This window comes from Desmodus rotundus, chromosome 1 (assembly GCF_022682495.2).
Source record: "Desmodus rotundus isolate HL8 chromosome 1, HLdesRot8A.1, whole genome shotgun sequence".
Classification (NCBI taxonomy): domain Eukaryota; kingdom Metazoa; phylum Chordata; class Mammalia; order Chiroptera; family Phyllostomidae; genus Desmodus; species Desmodus rotundus.
In genome coordinates this window covers 134688419-134710928 of record NC_071387.1, presented here as the reverse complement: position 1 = coordinate 134710928, position 22510 = coordinate 134688419, and the positions used below count along the sequence as shown (strand labels likewise).

General features: G+C 37.1%; 1 protein-coding gene across 5 annotated transcripts in view; it reads right to left on the bottom strand.

Moving 5' to 3' along the window:
• The window catches only part of LOC112307160 (uncharacterized), a 748094-nt gene that overhangs the window by 343409 nt on the left and 382175 nt on the right, over positions 1-22510 (bottom strand). The gene's annotated exons all lie outside the window — the stretch shown is intronic.

Sequence of the window (22510 nt, the reverse complement as noted above, 5' to 3'; positions counted from 1 at the left end):
TGCAATGCACCAATTTCCCATGGATATCTATAACTAAATAGTCTCCCAAATGTTCACTGTTATTTAAGAAAATACCATAAAATAGACTTAAATTTTTGCTTGTCTTTTGACTACTATTGAAAAAAAAAGCATAAGTAGATAGTTCCCTTTCTTCTAGGCATAGAAAGTTGAAAGGTGTTTCTCAAAAAGGACTATATGATTTGTTGCAGGAGGAAGAAAATATTTTCTCGTGTATATTGCAAAACTAGGCCAAACCTCAGTATAACCTATTACCCGGCAATTTGAGGATTCAATAAATATTTATTGCATTAAAATGGGGGCAAATTCAAGGCAAGAATGCTCTATTTTCTTCCCAGTATTCATTCGACAGCCATATTTTTAATTACAGCTTGGCACTGTGAACACCCTAAGCATTGGGAATGACCCAGAGTATCTGTCCTCAAGGAGAGTATAAATTAAATTATACATGAGATAAATGTTAAAACTCTCTCTGAATAACTCTGAAATTTCATAAACATGAATAGGCAAAAAGTGCTTTGGAACTTACACTTCTTGGGTAACCCCCTGTCTTAAGTTGGTCAAGGCAGTTACGGTAAAGTCTCTAAGAATGGCAGTCCTTAACGTGGACACCGCCAAAGGGGGGTAAGGTCAAGGGTGATTGGTGGGATGGGGTGATTGGTGGGATGGGGGGAGTGGTGGAGGAAAATGGAAACAACTGTACTTGAACAACAATAAAAAAATAAGAAAGGACAGCAATCCTTACATACAAAATTTACCATGGATTAAACAAGCAAACTTCAAGCACAATCAATATTTAATCAGACATGTCTTACTTAATATATAGTTTAATTATTCACCAGTTTGTACTCATCAAATCTACTAGGGTTATTTTATTATTTCAGTGGAACAAAACATTTCTTTATAATTAGAATATCATGCATTTAAAATTGGTTTTAAATATTACACATACTCCATATAAAATATTATTTCATTTATAAATATGTAGCACCACCACAGAGATAAAAATTACTATTTTGCTGGGCTTAAAAACTATATATGATAGCATGTAGATCTAAAAATCTAGACAATGAAATGTACATAGGAACTGAGATTTGTGCACTAAAATATACATGTTTTTATATGTTCTGAAACTTAGAAAATGTGAAAAGATTTACAAAGCAATATTAACCATTTTATAATAAAGAATAATAATGTCTCCAAATTTGATACTTCACTTTAAAACTTTTCAAAAATTAGTCAAGTCAAAAAAAAAGAATGTTATAGAAAATGAATATGTCCAACGATTATACAGCCAGCTAGATATATGGGCTCACTGCCTTACACTTTAAACTTTAATGTACATTGAAGGTTTCGTAGTAAAATGTTGAATAAAAATAGGCCCATGTTGTATGTTATGTATAATTCTTCATCATCAAAAAGATATGTATAGGACCTTACACTAAGTAACAGGCAAGCTCAAAAAATTAAGATAAGGTGTGCCCCTCAAACGATTTACAGTTTAATGAGAGAAGTAATTTGCAGGAGGAGACTGTACTAGTGCAGAGAATTAACTGCAGGTGTCAAGTTGTTGATGAAGACAAAGGTTTATCAAGTTTGAAGCTAAATAAATAAATAAATTTTCTTCAAGAAAATTTGGACTTGAGTTATACTTTTAGGGATAGTAAGAATTAGATAAATGGTTATGGGAGCAATAGTGAGTGAGCAAATGTCATGAGAAGAGTTACAAAAACAGTGAAGAGGCAATTCTAGCGAAAATCGAAAATTGAAGGAGATTTCCTGGGAACATCTACCTATTGAGAAGGGAAGTGGTAGGAAAAAAATGTCTTTATCCCACAATTTTTTTGCAGTATGCATAGTTAGTTTCCCTAGAGAGCCACAGAGGTCATTGCAGCCACCAGGAGACAGCAGGGCCGAGGCACCTGGACATGGTGATAATCAGCATCAGGTGAAACAGATTAACTGGGCAGCCGGCACAAGCACCCAGCTGTAACTATCATATTTTGCATTGTATGCTTGCTAAATGCTAAGCACTGTAGTGAGTTTAATCATTTCTTAATTATATAATGAGATTTGCCTGACGCTGTATTGTTTTATGATCCCTACTTTGTGCAAGGGAAAACTGAGTCACCGAAGTCTAGATAACTTTCCAAAGTCACCAGACTAGTAAATAATCGAGAAAATCTCATTCCAGTATCAGTGTTCCCTTTAAAAACTATACAGAGCAATAAAAAATATCTCTGAAAATGAAAATGATGAAAGTGGAATTGTAATTCATCTCAGGAAGATTGGGTCAATATCATGAGGCTCCTTGAAACACACACGGGTAAAAAAAAGTCATCAACTGGCTTTCCAATTATTATTAAACTGGTAAAAAAAATAAGATTTTGTTTTAATGTGTGGTGCATGAAAGTTGGAATTGTCTTCAGTGCCCCCTTTTATCCACCTGAAAAGATATTGGGCAAACATTTCAAGAATATTTATTTGAATGAGCACCAACTCCTTGGTATGCCTGTGATATCCACATGTTGGACATGGGTTCAGTTAAATACAACTCATTATGAACTTTTGCAGGTAGATTCACACCTGTGAACTATTGCTACAATTTGGTGGCCAGAGACAAGAACTCAAGGGATCCTGGGAACCATGTTTACACTAATAGAAAGTCACATATATTTTTCTCAATACTAACAAAGAGTCAAAGTAAGGAAAATAAGGAAACTTTTACATGGACCTTTTACTTTCTCTGATATGTGCTGATGCAAACAGTTTCTCAGTCTTGACTAATTCTATCTATCACATGTATGTGGTAACCTCCTTTAATCCAAATTATAACTACGATCATTTTAACAGTTAAGGGATTTTAGAATATACAAAACCATGCTATTTAATTTACTACCTCTCTGAAAATACTCTACGTGCATCAGAAAAGTTTGGGAAATTCTCATTAAAATATCTCTCTGAAGTTTCTCACTCGTCATCAGCAGGAACTGGAAAAGTTATTGCAGAAACCGTCTAAAAGCAGATAGGAAGTGTTCCTAAGGAAGGAGTCCCAGAAATCTCACACGCCTACTGCTGAGGGTTTGTGGCACGCTGATGAAAGAAAACAACGGGCTGACTGGGGCATTAAAAACAAAGGCACCTGATTTGTAGCTTTTGCCAATTTCAAGATATCATACGGTCAATTTCTAGCTAAGAATGTGATATCACTAAACTCAGAGTTGGGAACATTATGCATAACTGGCTCCCACGACTGACGCCATTGGGTTTTAGTATTTTCATCCCGGTGAACTGCTCGCAGTAGAGGAGAGGTCAATGCTTCTGTATGCAGAGGAGCGCTCCACTCTCCCCTGTGGAAAAACCCAGGTACAGAAGCCTGATCTCTCCATAATTTCTGAGTTACTCAGAAATTTATTTATTTGTGACCAAATTTTCATGGTTACCTCTTAAAAATTGGTTATGCTTACCAAAAAACTGATAAAATAATAATCCAAGGAAACTTTCTAGGATATATTAATCATATTCATTAAAAAATGTCTATATGAGCCCTTAAATAATATCTAATTTTTAATATGGAAAATTGGGGCAACTAGTGTAAAATTATTGGCAAAACTATACCATGTGAATATAAAGTAAGACAAAGTGAGCTAACCAGGTTTTGCTCAGAGGCAAATGGAAACAATTATGAGTCATTCAATCCTAAATCCTGATTTAGGCTTAAAATTGGGGTCAACTGAGACTCAGTATCAGGGATGGAGCAAAAATATTATTACTAGGATTGTCTCATGAGCAGGGCTAATGCTTAAATATAATATACATGAATCTTAAGGGGCCATTTGGTGGGATTAACTAATCCAGAATTTACATGTGACAGTAATTAAAAATCACCAAGCTAAAGAGATATAAGTAGGAATTTAACTGTTATAAAGAGAAGAGAAAGAGGCAGACAATCAAGGTTATTTATAAAGAGGATACATTTAAAAGTTCTAATTCTTCCACAGGAATTTAAAATATTGGAGTCAGAGTGGGTATATTCATGTAAAGACCACAAACTGGCTCTCAGTAGTCAAAGAGCATGAACTGAAGCTGCCACAGGGGACTTCTCAGCTAGAGAAGCCCCTGGGGCTGGTCCACTATTTGTTCTACTGTACATGAGGACACCCTGTACCTTTGGAAAATTAGGAATATAACATATAGGAATACAAAAATGTATTTCTAGTTACTAAATGATACCTCTGCTAAGAAGGAAGGCAGTCATACTGTTGAGTTTTTACATTACATTCAATATTTCTAGTTTCTCAACAATCTTGAAAGTTATATACTTTTCTTGCTGTGCCAAGAAGGAAACAGAAGCTCAGAGAGTTAAGCAAATTTCTCAAAGCTACACATCGTATCTGCTCCATACCACAGCCTGTGCAACTCTCTGAAACGCAACTCTCTCTTTATATACTAAAAGTGCAAGGACTTGCTCTGGGACAGAGGGAAAAGAAATCTTTATAATTTATAGAGATTGGAATGAGGGATCATTGCTTAAGAATTTAAGAATTTGATGAATGAAAGAAATGAATACCAAAGTTACTGCTATTTCTTCACTGATGCTAAAGTGTGAGGACCCCAAACAAACTCATTTTGTTGCCAGTGGAAATAAGGTTCCTCCATGGGGTCACAAAAAAAAGGCATTTTGGGGACCGACGCATAGGAAGATGTGTATGGTAAGATTTACTAGAGTAGAAACAAAGGACTGCCCCCAGGTGCCTGGTGCCTCATTGATGACCAGGTGGCGCAGCTTCTTCTGGCTGTGGAACAAATCCAGCCTTGTCTTCACCTGTGCCAGAAGAAGGGCCAGGGTCCAGAGATGTGCCACTACCTGGAATCGGCAGGGCATCCAAAGCTACCGTGGTTCAGTTTAGCCCATGCCAAAACGCAGCGCGGATTAGTCTGTCCCCATCTAGGTAATTTAGTCTCTATGCCTGGCTACGCTCCAGCCAGGCCAGCGCTGGCTGCCACACGGAGGCCCAGGTCTGGAGCCCACAGAAACTTCAGCAGCCACGTAGCTGCCTGCCCTACCGCTACACGGAAGAGAGAACCTGTGGATGAACAAATGCATACTACCAAGACAGGCCTTTATTAAGCTTTGATTACATTACCTCAGGCTTGGGAGAAAGAAGCTTTCTTTCAAACTAAGCAATCTCTTTTCTGGCTCTTTGTGGGCTTGCGTCGGATCCTGCCCCTATCCAATCTATTTTTTAGATCTTCCTGGCTTGCATTGCCCTCATCCAATCCCATCCTTTTCCCAGGCTAGGTACCTCCTCTGTATGGTCACCATCTTGTTCCTGCTGTCCGTGCATCTAGCAAAGGAATTTCTCCTTTATTGGTTATTCCTACCCCTCAGCAGTACAGGTGAGTGGTCCAGCAAGGCTTCTGGGGAGATTGGAAAGCTGGTCCTTCCTCCCAACCGGGGGGCTGGGGAGACAGAGGGATGTTAATCCCCTTGGGGGAAGATTCAGGTATCCCCTGGGCTGTTGGAAGCTGTAATTTACAGACTTAACTCTGTTTAAGTGTAATTTCCAGACTGAATCAGGCCCAGCCAGTCTGTTTCCCTTCTCTTTTATTAACTCCTAGCTGCCTACACTAATGATTTGTTTACCAGAGCACCTTCATCCATTAATTTTAGATAATGTAAAAATAGATCCTGAGATTAGGGTGAGTGAAGTTTCAGAAATTTCCCAGCCAGGAATGCTTGATGACCTTTTAAGGCAGTGATGTTTAACATTCTATTTTATACGGTTGCTTAGGATCCTCTCTGTTACTCCCGAACCAATCTTCAGTCAGTAACAATTCATTCAAAGCAGCCTTGTGTCAGTGAAATGTTGGGGGAAATGAAGGAGTCTGAGAAGTGTTCAGGTTGGTTTCTTTCTTTTGTTTTTAATTTTTATTGTTATTCAGTTACAGTTGTATGCCTTTTCTCCCCTGCCCTCCCCCCAACCCCAGCTGAACCCACCTCCCTCCCCCACCCCCACCATCCCCCCCAATTTTGTCCATGTCCTTTATAATAGGTTGGTTTCTTGAAGAGCTCAGAACAATTATCTTAAGGGGCAGAGGGAATAACAGGTAGGAATCAGGGCACAGCACAACAGCAGACTAAGCAGAGTAAGGTGAGCTTCTCGGAAACTCACACAAATGAGACTTCCCATAGTGAGTGGCTGGGGATTAAAGGCATCACCTTAGAGTTCTAAAGCAAAGAATGACCTAAAAGCTAGAGAAAACTGAGATATTTGGGCGGCACAAGCAAAATGCCTGACCTAAGATTATTCTCAGTGCTGCAAGTGAGTTTCTGAAAGATAGAATTAATTTTACCTATCCAGGAAGCAGCATAGCTGCTGAGAGAGCTGATGCTATTTCTAATGGTGCTTCGTTTGCTGGTTTGTAGAACCTAGATCTTGAAAAACTGCCTTTATAATAAATATTACATGCCACACATTTAAAATTTCCAGTCAGAAATACATAGTATTTTCCCCAGAAGTTTCACAATGTGCCATTTCAGAGATAGATGTGAAAATGATAACAAAAATACAAAATTATTCCTTTTGCCAGAAAGAGCAAATCCTCAAAAATACTGAACATGCATGTTTCTGAGTATTATTCATGGAAGCTCTGAGGAAAATGAATTTTAAAGTCTAGAAACAAAAAACCTTACTATAATAATACTTTTTCAAAATCTTGACTGCTAAATAGGATAAATTATATGTATTAAAAAAAGGCTATTTAGCAAGAGAGTGGATGGCTTTTATTGATGAAGTCTGCCTTTTTTGGAACACATCCAGGGCAAACAAACTTCTGATTGCATTAATGACTGATCTAATAAAATTAATACACTCCTGTAAGTCACTTGAAGCACAGGTCCAAAGAACAGATGGCTGAATATATCTGCAGAACCGCATCGACAAACTACAGATAAAAACCTAATGAAAACTATTAAAATAATTCATATGAATCAAACATCTGCTCTTTTACAGCTAGAGAAATAAGTAACAAAACATCAATGGAATCAATTTTGACCCTAAATATTCACTGCATTGTTTAAATTTTGACATTAATCAGATGCTTTAAGGAGAACTCACAATGTTCCTTTACACTTTTTAAAAAATAAAAGAATAAAAGCATAAGTCAGTAGCTAATTTTTTATCTATATATTTCCCAAATATTCGTAATGCTGTATTTTATATACATTATCCACAAAGCAATAATAGTTTTATCTCCTAACTTTAAAAACATTTCATCTTTCAAAGTCCAGGTTACCACCCCTTATGTAATTGACATGCAAACACCAGTGTCTATTTGTAGATACAAGGTCTGGTCCATTTGGTTAAACATAAAGGATAAGTTGTTTAAAGTTATTAATGAATTCAAGAGAAATATTTTCAAAGACAATAGAAAGATTTAGGGCACAATTTTATCTCTTTTCACAAGCTCTTTAAAATCACTATTAATTTATGTGAATTTAAAAGTATACAGAAAGAATGAATGTCTTATTGTAAACATTGACCACAACTGAAATCAAATATGGAATTTTTATTCAACCCAAATGTATTACCATTTTCTATTATAAATATAAATCTGGATAAGAATAACTAATTGAGGGTATATTGAGATAATTTATGACATAATTTGTTACTTGCTATTTCTTTAGGGCATTATTCATGCCTCATGACACCTTAGATCTTTTTTCTATCAAATGTTGAGGGTCGGACACTAAACTGCATAGCTAAAGTTTTCAATTAAAATATCTCTTAGTCCAGTTCACACCAACTAGCAGGACTCTAAGAGGTTACCAAAAGGTTTTCAGTTTTAGTAATGCTTAAAATTTAACTCTTTCTCCTTATTTCTAATAAAATTCAAAGTGGTAAAATTATATATTCTGCCTATAAACAATTAAACACAATTTTGATAAATAACAACTGTTTACCAAGCATATTAAATTCTCTTTAATATTTTTCTGAACTATCACCAGTACATTAGGGTAAATATTATGATATAATGTTTTGGAAATAATGCTTTTTTAAAAGTCTAAATAATTTAATTATAAAGATAATTAATTTAGAAGTATAAGTAATTGTTTCTTTCTAATGTTATTTATTAACACTGTTTTATAGGGAAAATAACTTCCCAACACAGCTAAAAGTATATTTAATATTAAGTCACAAATATGAAAGCAGTATTTTGATAATAAATCAACATTTCTTATTCTGTTGGTTAGCCACTTTTTATATTATAAATTTCATACAAAGATTATGAGACCATACTATAATAATAATCAAAGGGAGCAATGAGATTGATTTTTTAAACCACTCTGCTCTACCATATTTTTCTATAAAATATGAAACAAATAAAAATTCAAAAATTTTCTGTTTACTGTTACTAAGAACCTGCACTAAAAAGGTGAGAAAACTAAAAAGTTAATTTCTGTGTAAAATGAAATTTCAACAGGATTTATTTTAAATTGTTATATTTTAGTTATAAAGATACCCATTGTTTATGAATTTTATAGAAAGAATAAACTATGTTTAAGAATAACTTTATCATTTTATTCCTTTTAATGCAAATTTAAAATCTTTGAATACTGTGACTAATATTGAAAAGCAATCTTTTAAGCAATAATTCCATAGTCTTTAAATTTTGGGGTAAATATAGACTTCCTATATAATGAAAAACAAAATTCCAGAATATCTTTTTCTTAGATTTTAAATATTTTATTTAAATAAAGCTTCTGCATGGCTAAATAAAACATCAGCAAAATAAAAAGGAAACCAACTGTAAGGCAAAATATATTTGCCAGTGATAGATACCTCAGACAAGGGTCTGATCTCCCAAAACTCACAAGTTGAAAACTCACAAGACTCCACTCCAGGTAGACAAACAACCCAATCAAAAAATGGGCAAAGGACCTGAATAGGTACTTCTCCAAGGAGGGCCCAGAGACATATGAAAGGATGTCTCAGCATCACTAACCATCACAGAGATGCAAATTGAAACCACAATGAGGTACCACTTCACACCAGTCAGAATAGCCATCATAAACAAATCAACAAACAACAGGTACTGGCAAGGTTGTGGAGAAAAGGGAACCCTAGTGCACTGTTGGTGGGAATGCAGACTGGTACAGCCTCTGTGGAAAACAGTATGGAATTTCCTCAAAAAAACTGAAAATGAAACTGCCTTTGACCTGGCAATTTCACTGCTGGGATTATACCCTAAGAATCCTGAAACACCAATTCAAAAGAACCTATGCACTCAATGTTCATAGCAGCACAATTTGCAAAGCCAAGTGCTGGAACCAACCTAAGTGCCCATCAGTAAATGAGTGGATGAAAAACTATGGTACATTTACGCAATGCAATACTACATAGCAGAAAGAACAAAGGAATTCCTACCTACACAACAGCATGGATGGAACTGGAGAGCATTGTGCTAAGTGAAATAAGCCAGGCAGTGAAAGACAAATACCATATGATCTCATCTACAAGTGGAACCTAATCAACAAAACAAATAAGCAAAATATAACCAGAGACATTGAAATTAAGAACAAACTGACCGTAACCAGAAGGGAGTGGGGGGAGGAGGATAAGGGGGGAAAGAAGGAGAAGGGTTGTCAAGAAACTTGTATGAAGGACCCATGGACAAAGCCAGAGGGAGGTAGGATTGACAGTGGGGGGTGGAGGTGGGTGGGGCAGGGGAGAGTGGTAGGGAGAAAATTATATTTGAATAATAAAAAATAAAATAAAATAAAGTGCTCCAAATTTACAAAGAATACATTGAAAATGGCTTTTAAATTTTAAATATTCATTCAGTTACCACCATATAACTAATAAGAGCTCTAACTAGATAAGAATATGTAGTAAATAATGCTGATTCTTAAAGAGGCAAAAGGCAACTTTTGAGAATCTAACCAAATAAAAGAAGCAATTCAGAATTACAAATAACACTTAAACCTCTCTTCACTTTGTATCTTTCTGTTTGTCTGGTTAAAGCTTTTCACAGCTAATCAACTATATGAATGAGGGCAATGTGCCTGACCAATATCAATATGACAGGCATGAATACAACAAAGTGCCAGTGAATCTATTCATCTCTGGGCTGTCATGAGGCTCATATAACATAATGTTCATGCAAGTACTTAGGAAACTGAAGCAGTATATAAATACAACTTGTTATTATAATTATTCTGTGCTCCTAACTGTATACCAGAGGGATGGCAGCCAAATCTATTGCAAAGCAGCATTCTTAGAAGACAACGAATATAATGCCTCAGAGCTAATTCCCAAGTTCCTTTTATATTTGAAATAGTAAACAAAATGAATAATCTGAAAAATATTTTTTAAAAACTCACAGAAATTGAAGAAGTTCTCATTGAAAAGAACTTGTGCCTTTATTTTTATCACAATATATGGGAATTGTATGTGTCTTTTCAAAATGCTTTTATATAGATAAAAAAGAGTACACACAGGAAAGCAGAAATCTAGATTCTGGCACTAGTTTTATTTCTTGTTGACCACATATCTACAATCGTACTCAATCTCTCAAACTTCAGGTTTACTTATGTCAAAATGCCAATTTCAGTGAATCAGGGACTTCCAGTGAAGATGGCAGCATAAGTAAACACAGCACACCTCCTTGAACACCTATATCAAAATTACAGCTCCACTATAGAACAACCACCATGCAGAACCATCAGAAATCAAGCTGAATGGAAGTCCGACAACTATGGAATTAAGGAAGAAATCAACTATGGAATTAAAGAAAAGAACACATCGAAACTGGCAGCAGGGACAGAAATTCGGAATGGGCTGGTCACGCACACATATGTGGTGGATAAAAATCAGGAGGAATATCTCAGGAGTGAGGGGTCCCAGCCCTGCTAGGTTCCCTGCCCTTGGGTTCCAGTGCCAGGAAGGTAAGTCTCCATAACTTCTGGCTGTAAAAACAAGCAGGAGTTGAGGCTGTGGAAGACAGGAACTACTGGAATCTCAGGTAGTTCCTCTTAAAGGGCCCACACACAGACTTACTTGGACTCACTCCTTCTGGGCTCCATTGCTAGGGCAGCAGCTAGAAAGGCACCAGAGACATATGGGGAGGAACTGAATTGTCTGGCATCAAGGCAAGTTCTGGCAGGGGCAACTTTCTCCCAGCAGAAGTGCTGGCAGAGGCCATTGTTCCTTTTCTCAGCTCTCTCCCAGAGAACCACAGAGCTGGCAGGTGGGTTCTATATATGAGACTCCATCATATGTCTGTTGCTTTTTGCCCCACCCTGGTGATTCCTGAGGCTCTGCCCCATCCATCTTTCAGGCCCACCCAAGCTGTTTCCAGTGACTCTTCCACAGGAATGGCTTATCTTGGACCATGCTTCAGATTTTCCTTTATTTTCTCAAACAAGCATCATCTGGCTTCAGCAACCCCCCTACCTCTTGCTGAGTTGTCCCAGGCCTGGCACTAGCAGCAGCCAGCCTTGGTTCACTGATTGGCCTTATCCTGGCACCCCCAAGCCCAGCATAAATAGCAGCCATCTGCAGATCTCTTTGTAGCTTATGCTGTGTGACCCCAGTCAGAACATAGTTGGTGGCTGACCTTGGACATGTCAGTGGGAATCAAGGCTCAACTACAACAGGAGGATATACACAGACCATATGGTGGGCACATCTTAAGTATCCAGCTTGGAAATATAAGAGGCTGTGCCACTTAACTCGATAGTACACCTACTACATTAGGCCATTCTACCAAGCCTGGAAGATGTAGCAGCTCTACCTAATACATAGAAACAAACACAGGCATGCTGCCAAAATGAGGACACAAAGAAGCAAGGCCCAAATGAAAGAACCAAAGTCCAGAAAAAGAACTAAATAAAATGGAGATAAGCAATCTACTAGATGCAGAGTTCAAAACACTGGTTATAAGGATGCTCAAAGAGCTCAGTGAGGACCTCAACAGCTTAAAAAAAAATCTAGTCAGAAATGAAAGATACACTAATTGAAATTAAAAAAAAAACAATTTATATGGAATCAACTGTAGATGGATGAAGCTGGGAATTAAATCAGTGATTTGGAATTTAAGGAAGCAAAAAACCACCAATCAGAACAGTAAGAAGAAGAAAGAATCTTAAACTGTTAGGATAGTGTAAGGAACATGTGGGACAACTTCAAGCACACCAACATTCACATCATGGGGATGCTGGAAGGAGAAGAGAGACAATAAAAAATTGGAACCCTATTTGAAAAAATAATGACACAAATCTTCTCTAACTTGGTGAAGGAAGTAGACACACAAGTACAGGAAGTGCAGAGAATCCCAAACAAGATGAACCCAAAGAGGCTCATAGCTAGACACATCATAATTAAAATGACATATGTTAAAGACAGAAGGAGAATCTTAAAAGAAGCAAGAGAAAAGCAGTTAGTTACCTATATGGGAGCTCTCCCCTAAGACTATCAGCTGATTTCCCAAAAGAAACTTCACAGGCTGGATGGGACTGGCAAGATATATTCAAAGTAATGAAAAGCAAGGATCTACAACCAAGATTACTCTACCCAGCAAAGCTATCATTTAGAATTGAAGGAAAGATAAAGAGCTTCCCTGACAAGAAAAACCTAAAGTAGTTCATCACCACCAAACAGTATTACATGAAGTATTCAAGGGTCTTGTTTAAGAAGAAGCAAAAGAAGGAGATATAAATATGAACAGTAAAATGGCAATAAATACATATATATCGATAACTGATTCTAAAAAAACAAAACAAATAAGCAGAACAGAACCAGAAAATAAAATAAAATGCTAATTTCACAAGGATTAATAAAATAAAACATTTCAGCACCTACACTGATCATGGTATGTAATATATTTAAATAAACATGTTAAAAATGTATAAAGGACACATGGACAAAGTGAAAGGGTGTAGGATCAAGGGTGGGAAGTGGGGATGGCTGGGGTTGGGGGAACTGAGAGGGAAAATGGAGACAACTGTACTTGAACAACAATAAGAAATAATTTAAACAAGAAAAAAATAAAAAAATTTTTCAATTCCTTACCAGCCTATTATGAACCCACATTATGTTAGCATTTATTCACCAATTTTATGGGTTTATTTCCCCCCATTAGCTCACACATGGTATTACCACCTACAACATTTCTTTCTCTTTTTTTGCTTCTGCTTGCTCTCTGCAGTGAATTAATTTAATGTTTTTTTTACATTTTTTATTGCTGTTCAAGTACAGTTTTCTGCCTTTTCCTCCCACCCCTCCCCACCACCCAGCCCTCCCCACCTCCCTCCCCCGTTTCCACCCCTCCCTTGTTATTGTCCACGTGTCCTTTATAATTGTTCCTGCAAACCCTTTACCCTTTTTCCCCATTATCCCTTCCCCTCTCCCCTCTGATCACTGTCAATCTGTTCTCAATTTCAGTGTTTTTGGTTGTAATTTGCTTGCTTGTTCATTTTGTTGATTAGGTTCCTGTTAAAGGTGAGATTATATGGTGGACTGGCAATAGGAAAAATCTGATTCTTTAAATATAATTTAAGAAACTTGTTCTAGAACATGGAATGATTAGATAAATCATTCTAAAACAAAAGAAGGAGGAAAGGATAGTGTAAGAAAAAGTAAATGTTACTGCCTTCTCTTTTCTTTGCAAAGTCTTCCAGTTTCTGGAAGTCCTCCTGGGCATCTTGACTGGCAGCACTATAAACACACGGATCTGAACTCCAATGAGCCCTCGATAACCATGCACGTTTTCTCTGTCCCTCTGGTCAGGCTGCCCTGTTGTACCTCAGAGTAGTTTTTCCAAATTCCACTCCCCCATACCATTGACTCAACCACTTTTCACCTCACTTTCAGCAGATGACTGTTTGGAAGACTTTGCAAAGAAAAGAGAAGGCAGTAACATTTACTTTTTCTTACACTATCCTTTCCTCCTTCTTTTGATGTGGAATGATATATCTAATCATTCCATGTTCTAGAACAAGTTTCTTAAATTATATTTAAAAAATCAGATTTTTCCTGTTGCCAATCCACCGTGTGTGTGTGTGTAATACTCAACAATGAATAACTACAAAAATAAAATAAAATTAGGTATCAAATGCAAGTCAGAATTTTTGTTATTAGATTCAAATATAAAATACCTGTCAAATTATGATAAAAGTTTCTAAATGTTTTTCTTTGGTTTCTGTACATCTGCATCACAAATCGGGGGTGGGGGGGGAAAGTTGAGCCAGCAATGGCTCTTAGGCTTGATTTGAGTAATGTTCGTGAGAATGTGATCTCTCCCATCTTTTCAGAGACTTTCATATATTAATTTTTCTCTCCTTCATCTTTTTCCTCCTTTATTTAAGCAAACTCATGTTTCTCTCTTAGAGTTACCATTGTATAGCTCAGCTCCACTTTTCAGCACAGCGGTTTGGAAGAATAATTTATATTAACTATCAGGCTGCCCTCTCCTCCACCTTCTTCCTCAGCTCTCTGCTGTCTAGCTCCCATCTCAAACATTCCACTAGAACTACTCTTGCCAACCTCACAAGTACCCAGAGATCATTTTACCACTCCCAAGGGAAATTTGGAAATATCTGAAGACATTTCAGTTGTCACAACTGAGGAATGCTACTGGCATCTACTGTGTAGAGGCCAGGGATGCTGCTAAACACCCTACAATGCACAGAACAACAACCCTAGAAACAAAGAATTATCCAGCTCAAAATATGTGAACAGGTTGGCAAAACCTGTTCTAAATAAAGAGGCCATGTTTCAGTTCTTATGTATGATTTCTTTCAGGATTTGACACTCTCAAATAATCTCAAATTCCAAATTCAGAGGCTTGGGTGGCAGTATCCAATTTGATTTGAGCTCAGCTCATACACTTGGGCTCTAGATGATAAGTTGAAAGAAAAAAAAATCTGCTTCGTTTGCTCACATATTTCCTTTCCATCTTAAGGTTTTCCTCTATTTACTGTTCACATAGTGGGCAAACAAAAATGATGAAGTTTGACTGTGCTGTCCCAAAGCAAATACACAGTACACTGAAATGTTCCAAGATCATGAGCTGAGTCTTTTCCTCTGATACTTTCTCTTCTTCATCCCTAACATCCAATCACTAAGTCATACTCATTCTACTTGCTGTACTTCAAATCCATTCATTTATCTGTATTCCTATCCCTGACTTCATTGTCAATAGGAAGACTGAAGAAAGAGACTTCAGAAATTGGCTGAAGCCAAGCGCCATTGAATCTAAAGTGAGTAGCCCAAAGAAACAGGATATGGTTTAAAGTTACTGCAGTGCAGATCTTGGCAGTGGTGGCTCCCAGTATCTGGTGGCCATAGAGTTGGGTGGCCTAGTCTCAATGAGATACTTCCTGTGATGTGAGTTTTCATTGATCATCCTTTTGCTCTGGTACTATTATTAAAGCAGCTTGCTTCCTGGTTCTTTGCCCTAACTTCTTCCCAAAACATTCTCAAGACTCCGTTTAGAGTTGTCTTTGTAAAATACAAATCTAACTAAATCATTATTCTGCATTAAAACCAATCAGTGGCTTCTAATTCCCCTTTGGATAAGGACATTCCCTTTATTAAGGTTTGTACAGCTACATCATCCTGAACCAGACTACCTCTCTGTCCTCATCTTTAACTACTTTTACCCTTCCACCAGCAGCACTGGTGGAAAGACTACATTATCTCTTTCCAGTCAGACTTTTAATTTCTTAAATTCTCTATACTCATTCATATCAGTATTCTATTGTATGAAATGTTCTCTTTATCTGGAATATTCTCCCTTAGACAAAATCCTACTCTACCTCTAGTTATTTAATAAAAAACTGCAAAAAAACATTCTTGACCCCCCCCCAATTAATTTAGGCTATTTGCCCCTTTTATGTTCTCACAGATATACATACATATATGTGTGTTTACATACTCATCCACGTTTATTCCTTCTCCCCTGTTTGAGAGCCGAATTAATCGTCACATTATTGCTTTATCTTCTGTCCTTAGTTTACTGACCGGCACATGGCAGGTGCTAAATAACTACTTTATATGATATTAATGCTTGGATTGGTCCCACTGCTGCTGCTGCTTGTAGGACAAGGCTCATCTTCTCTTGTTCCTTATCTTGGTCTTCCTGCTTACCATCGATTCCCCAAGAATAACACTACCCTTCCCAGGGCATACCTCCCCCATGTTTACCCACAGCAAAACCTACTTACCAATTCCAGGTGTCAAGATTGTGCTACCGTACATTCCCTCCATTTCACTGACCAGAGTCATACCACCTTCTACAGAAGTGGAGAAAATTCCTCTCTGTCTGGCACAGTCAGAACAGGTCCCTGAGTCCAGATTGGGACTCATGCACACTCTTCCTTCAACTTCTACTCTCTTCTGCCTCTCATCCTCACCTTTTATTTGCCTCAAACAATATTTTCAGGAAAACATTCTCCTCATCAATCTATCCCATACCCTTCATATATATTATTTACATATATAGACACCAGCTCCTGACTTAGGCTGAACCAGGGCCACTTCCAAGACACAATACATTAAATTTTATTGTTGTTCGTATTTTATTATTTATTTCTTTTTAGTGGGAGGGAGAAAAAGATGGAGAGAAACATCAACGTGAGAGAGAAACATCGATCAGTTGTCTCTTGTACGTATCCTGACCAGGGTCCAAACCTGCAATCCAGGCAGGTGCCCTGAACAGGAATGAAACCCAAGACCTTTGCTTTGGGTATGATGCCCAACGAACTCAGCCACACCAGTTAGGGCTTGCTCATATTTTTTGATTGTCATAAAATGTTCTCAATGAGAAGAACCATAACTATGTCCTCAGTTGAATAAAGATTAAAATATCTGTGCAGCAGATACAAGCAAAAACAGTTTTATATCTTTGGCACACACTAAACTTTCATTTCCATTTACCAGAATCACTTACGTTGATAGAATGGATCCTGAGCAGAGTAAATGGGTCCTTGACTGAAAGCTATTATATCTTTGAAACACAAAGATATAATAGCTATTTTAAGTCTAAGAAAGAGCCTGTGAAAAACTATTTAATAAAAATAAATGACAATGCCTCCAGTAATATATGTCTAGTTTACAAAAAGCATATTTCTGCTGATATTCCAAAGCATTACTCCTATGCCACTTACTCAAGAATGTTCAATAATTCTATATTCTTTTTTTCGTTGATTTTTAGAGAGAGAGAGAGAGAGAGGAAGGGGGTGGAAAACCTCAGTTTGTTGTTCCGCTGATTTATGCAGTCATTTGTTAATTCTTGTACTTTTCCTGACTAGGGATTGAACCCACAACCTTGGTTGTATCAGGACAATTTTCTAACCATATGAGCTACCCAGCCAAGGCTTAATTCTATTGTATATTCTTGAATAACAAGTAAAAGAGCAATTTGCGAGCCAAAATTGTGATTATTGCCAACCACGAAACCTCATTACTTAATTTATAGTACAGAGAAATCTAATTTTCCTATCACAAAATGATGTATTATAAACTTTTAGTTCTAGGTTTTCAGGAAAAAGAAGTAAGAACTTTCAACTGCTTATATTTAATTTGTATTGTTATTTGCAAATATTGTTCCTATTCACAAGTAGTAGAGGAATATTAATTCCATAAAAGATGTAGAATATCCATGTATCTCTTTACCCATAGTACCATTTCAAATTATGAGAAACTAGTAAATCATTTGTCAAGAAAAATACAATGACTGTGTTGAGGGAAGCTCTGGGATGTTCATACTGTAAGCAAAGGTATTCCCACAGCACAGCAATCTTTCCCCTGTTCTGTCTGCTTACATGTGTGGCAGGACTGCTGTTCATCACCTGCATCTATATCTCGTCTAATTCCTGCATTAGTCTAATTGTCTTGAAATGTATCAAATTGTTGAATTCATAATTCTGGCTCATCTGTACATTTAGGAAAATTTTAAATCAGAAACAGATTTTCAGTGAATGTTTTCAGTTTTCACTCTGTGCACCATTTTTGGTTTCTCTTAAACTTTTTCCAGACAAGCTTTATCTTCCCTAATTCCATGCTCTCCCAGGAACACGGGGACATGTTTCATGTTTCAGACTCACTTATGTGGAGAGAGATGAGCACTCTTATCTAGTAGAAATAAATTTCAGCAGTATTTTTTCCTCTTCTTCTTTTTATAATCTCTCTCCCTCTCCCCCTCCCTCTCCCTCTCCCTCTCTCTCTCTCTGGAATTTGTTTTACAATTACATTGCAAACTGCAAATATATATTTGGTCATTATTTTTTCATCTATCCATGATCAAATCTAATTGTTTACTTGTGATATGTTGGCCTTTTGGTTTCCTATTACACATATTATCATCTATGGCCCTTTGTACTAGACCTCTGAAGTGACAGGTAACTGAGTGTATTCTCCTGGCTAGCAGATGTCTGTATGTTTTCTACCCAAATAAACCATATTTTGTATACCAGATTATCACATTGGGGCTTGCTTTGTTTTGCATTAAAATTTCTGCCTAACTTGTCTTTACTAATATGTTCTTTTATTTGTTTTGAAGTTTCGACTTCAATTCAAGATACAAATTATGAAGAAGTTATATATGGCTGATGGTTTTTTCCCATTACATAATTAGCATCTCCATCCTTCAATCCATTCTCACAAACAACTGCCCACTGTGGTGTATATATTTGTTTGGAAGGATTCAAAGTTGCTTCGTATGATCCTCCCCGAGTTACATTTTTACCAGTGTGAATATTTTCCCTGCTTGCTTTTCATCGAGGATTTGGCCTGGCTTCCCTTTTCCTATCATATCGGTAAACTTTTGTAGGTATTTATTTTAAGCTATCATCTCCAAGTCTCAGGAGCAAACTTAAGCACCATTTTTAATTCCTCTTTGTCTCTCACTCCCTTCCCATAACCCAACAGAACAAACTGTCTACTCAAACTTCAAAATGCACCCCTAATCTTACAGCTACCTCTTAACTACACTAACTTCAATTCATTACTGTATCTCATCAGGTTCACTGCAGTAGTCTTCATTTCCATTTGTGTTCCTGTGTACCTGTTCTCAACCAGCAGCCAGAAAAACCTTTGTAAAACTTCATTCCTGGGCTAAAACTCTCCAGTGGAGTTTCACAATGCTTAGAATAAAGTGGAAACTCTATCAGGAGCAGAAGGCCTTGTATAACATGGCTCTCAGCTGCCATTCTCCCCTCTGTTCCCACAAATTCTGCTCCAATCGCACCAGCCTTCTTGCTTTTCTACAAACATGCCAAGCTCCTGCCAGCCTCAGAACCTTTCCCTTATTGTTCCCTCTTTCTAGAACACTCTATCCCCAATCCCCACATGACCTATTTCTTTACATCATTCAGGCCTCCCTGACCATATGTAAATCGAACTTTTTTCCCCACATAATATCCCATCCCCACGCCTTGATTGTTCCCCCTGTAGTCTTTGTTATTATTAGAAACCATCTTGTTTGTTTATTTTCCCCTTATTTTTTTGTCTTTTTTTAATGCAAGCTTTTTTTTAGGGTAAGGAGTCTTTTCTATCTTTCTCTGTGCCCCTTGCATCCAAAACGACACCTAACATATGATAAATAATCAATGTATGCTACATATACTGGCATAAGTGCCACCTGAAATAGATGTTACTGTTCTCATTTTACAGCTACAGGGTCTAAGGATCAGAAGGGTGAAGAAAGTTTTCTGGTGTTAGTTGCTAGTGGCAGAGCCAAGATTAGAACCTGGACACTTTGACTGTAAAAACAATTTTTACTTTGAGTGGTATGCTGCCTTCCAGTCACCTCACAAACATTCCTGCAGGCTCCTGTCCTTAGAAGGAGTCGACTCCCACTACTGATACTAAAAAGGAAAGAATTTAGTCCTAACCTCTACAGCAGCCCATTACATCGCATGCACAGTAAACACAGCCTTCTTTCTGTCTCAGTAATGCATTGAACATTTTTCATGTGCTTGTTATTAAAGAGTTACAGAATGTACTCTGCACACGATTAACTCATTAACCTTCACAGAACCTAGGCAAGGTGGTAAAATTAATTATCCTTGCTTTACACTGAAAGAACTGAGCCCTGCAAAGATCACTAGGTATGTTCAAGGTCATATATGGCAAATTTGGGACAAGAACTCGCTGTGTTATGCTAAGCACCCCCCACATCTTTACTAGAGAATCTTTCAGTCTATGTAACAGCATCCCATTCAAAACAATGGTGACTCTTCCACTTCAAAAGAAACACTATAAATTGTTATTAAAAAGCAAAATGTTAGCTTAATTAATACAATCTATTTGTTTGATCATTACTGTAAAAAAGGTGTGGAGTGGGAGCTGATACTTTCTAAAATCTCCTACACCTCTATGTTTCCAGATTTGTTCTCTTCATCTCGGGAAGCTAGTTGAATGCTTTCTTCATTTTTATTCTTAAGGTATTGATGTGAATTGCATGAAATCTCAGTGGTGTTGGGAGGCAATGCAGTATGGGATTTGCAATCATACAGCCCTGGGTCAATATCCCAGCTGTGTCATGCTTTAGTTTTGAATCTATGGGTTAATCTTTTAGATTTCCTGATCCCCCCATGTCTTCATCTGGTGAATGTGGGCAGTGACAGTATCCGTCAGAGAGTCCGCTTGAGTAGCAATGACATAGAGATTTTCAGGACATGGCACTTAGTAGGTTTTCAATAATAAATGATTCTTAATATAATAATTTTACTATATCACTATTACTATTGTAAAAAGTAAGGAGCTGTGATTATTTGACATAGATGGAACCCAAATTTACATTTTTGCTATTGGCAAAAATATTATTAGAAGCAACCATATAGGATAAATATATGCAGAGGAAGTTTTAAGCATCCTCGTGGGCAAGCTGTTTTCAATCACTTTGTATTAATTGTGAGCATCCATTCACTTTCAACTGTATGCTTTGTATAAAATTTGAGTTGATTAATAAAGCCAGGCAGGACCTAACTACATATTGATAATGATATTCAACATTTACTTCAAGTAACCACAGTCACGTCAAGATACTCATTTTTATTTATATTAATTTTTTTCCAATTTTAAATGCATTTTTTTCAGCTATCGATATTTTGAACTTCTAGGGGTTTGTACTTTGGTTGTCAAGCTTGATCTTAGGAATAGCTTGGTTGCTGAATAGAAACCAACTCACGTCATATTTGAGGTAATGATTTAGGAAAATCTCAGAGGCCCCATTGGTAGGAAGTCCTGTAAAATCTCACAGGCAGCTATTCTCACATTTCATGCACTCTTATGCTGCTAGCATCCACATGTTTGTGTTTGTGGGTTTCATTCACCTTTGTGAATCCAGCTTCCTCAGCAAAGCACTCAAGTTATGATTCCCCATCCGACACTATTCAAGTGGCTTTGTGTTGCCAGGTCATACAATTACTATGCTATGCGAATTATTACTGACTCATACCTGTGGGTTACTTCAAATTTCTTGGAGATGTAATCTGGTTAGACTAGAAATTCTCAGTTATTCTCCTTTGATTCAATTATCCATGACCAGAACATGGTATTAGCTCTAAAATGAATGGTGTAAGCAGGGAGGAAATGATGGGATTCTCTACTATGACTTGTAAGATACTGACTTCACAAATGAGTTTTCTTATATATTTCTCAAATGACCATTATTTAGTTCTTTAATAAATGTCTGGCCTTTCCAGTCACCTGCAGTTGTAGAAAAGGTCACCTGACAGCTTAGTATCAAGAGAAAATCCATGATATCCACGCACCTATACCCTGCAAACACAAACTAGACATTTGCACCAAATTTCACATGCTACCTTCTATATGGCCCTGTGCAGGTGCAGGTATGAAAATATTGTTAACAATCCGGATATCTGGTAAAAATTCAATGAGACATAAATAAATGATTTGTAAGTCAGATACTTTTTAAAGGAATAGGTCACTATTACAATTTAATAACTGAAAAAAGCCATGGGCTGCTCACACGACAGATGAAAGTTGTCTTAAAATGAAAATAACCGTATGCAGTCTATGGCTGTAGTGGATTAAACTGCATCCCCGGAAGAGGTATGTCCAAGTCCTTCATCCAGTACGTGTAAATGTGGCCTTATTTGGAAATAGGGTATTTGCAAATATAATTAAGTTATGGATCTCAGGATAAAATTGGGCTAAATTTAGGGGGGGGGGCTAAATCCAATGACTAGTATCCTTACTGAAAAAAGTGAGGAGAATTTGAGGCCCTTAGACACACTGAGTAGAAGGCCACGTGAAGTCAGAGGCAGAGACTGGAGTTATATCGCTTCAAGCCAAGGATGCCAAAAGCTGCCAGAAGCCAGTATAAGCAAAGGATTCCATGCTAGATAGAGCCTTCTGAGGGAGCACAGACATGCTGACACTTTGATTTCAAACTTCTGGCCTCAAAAATGTGAGAGAATCAGTTTCTGTTGTTTAGCCACGAAGTGTGTGGTAATTTG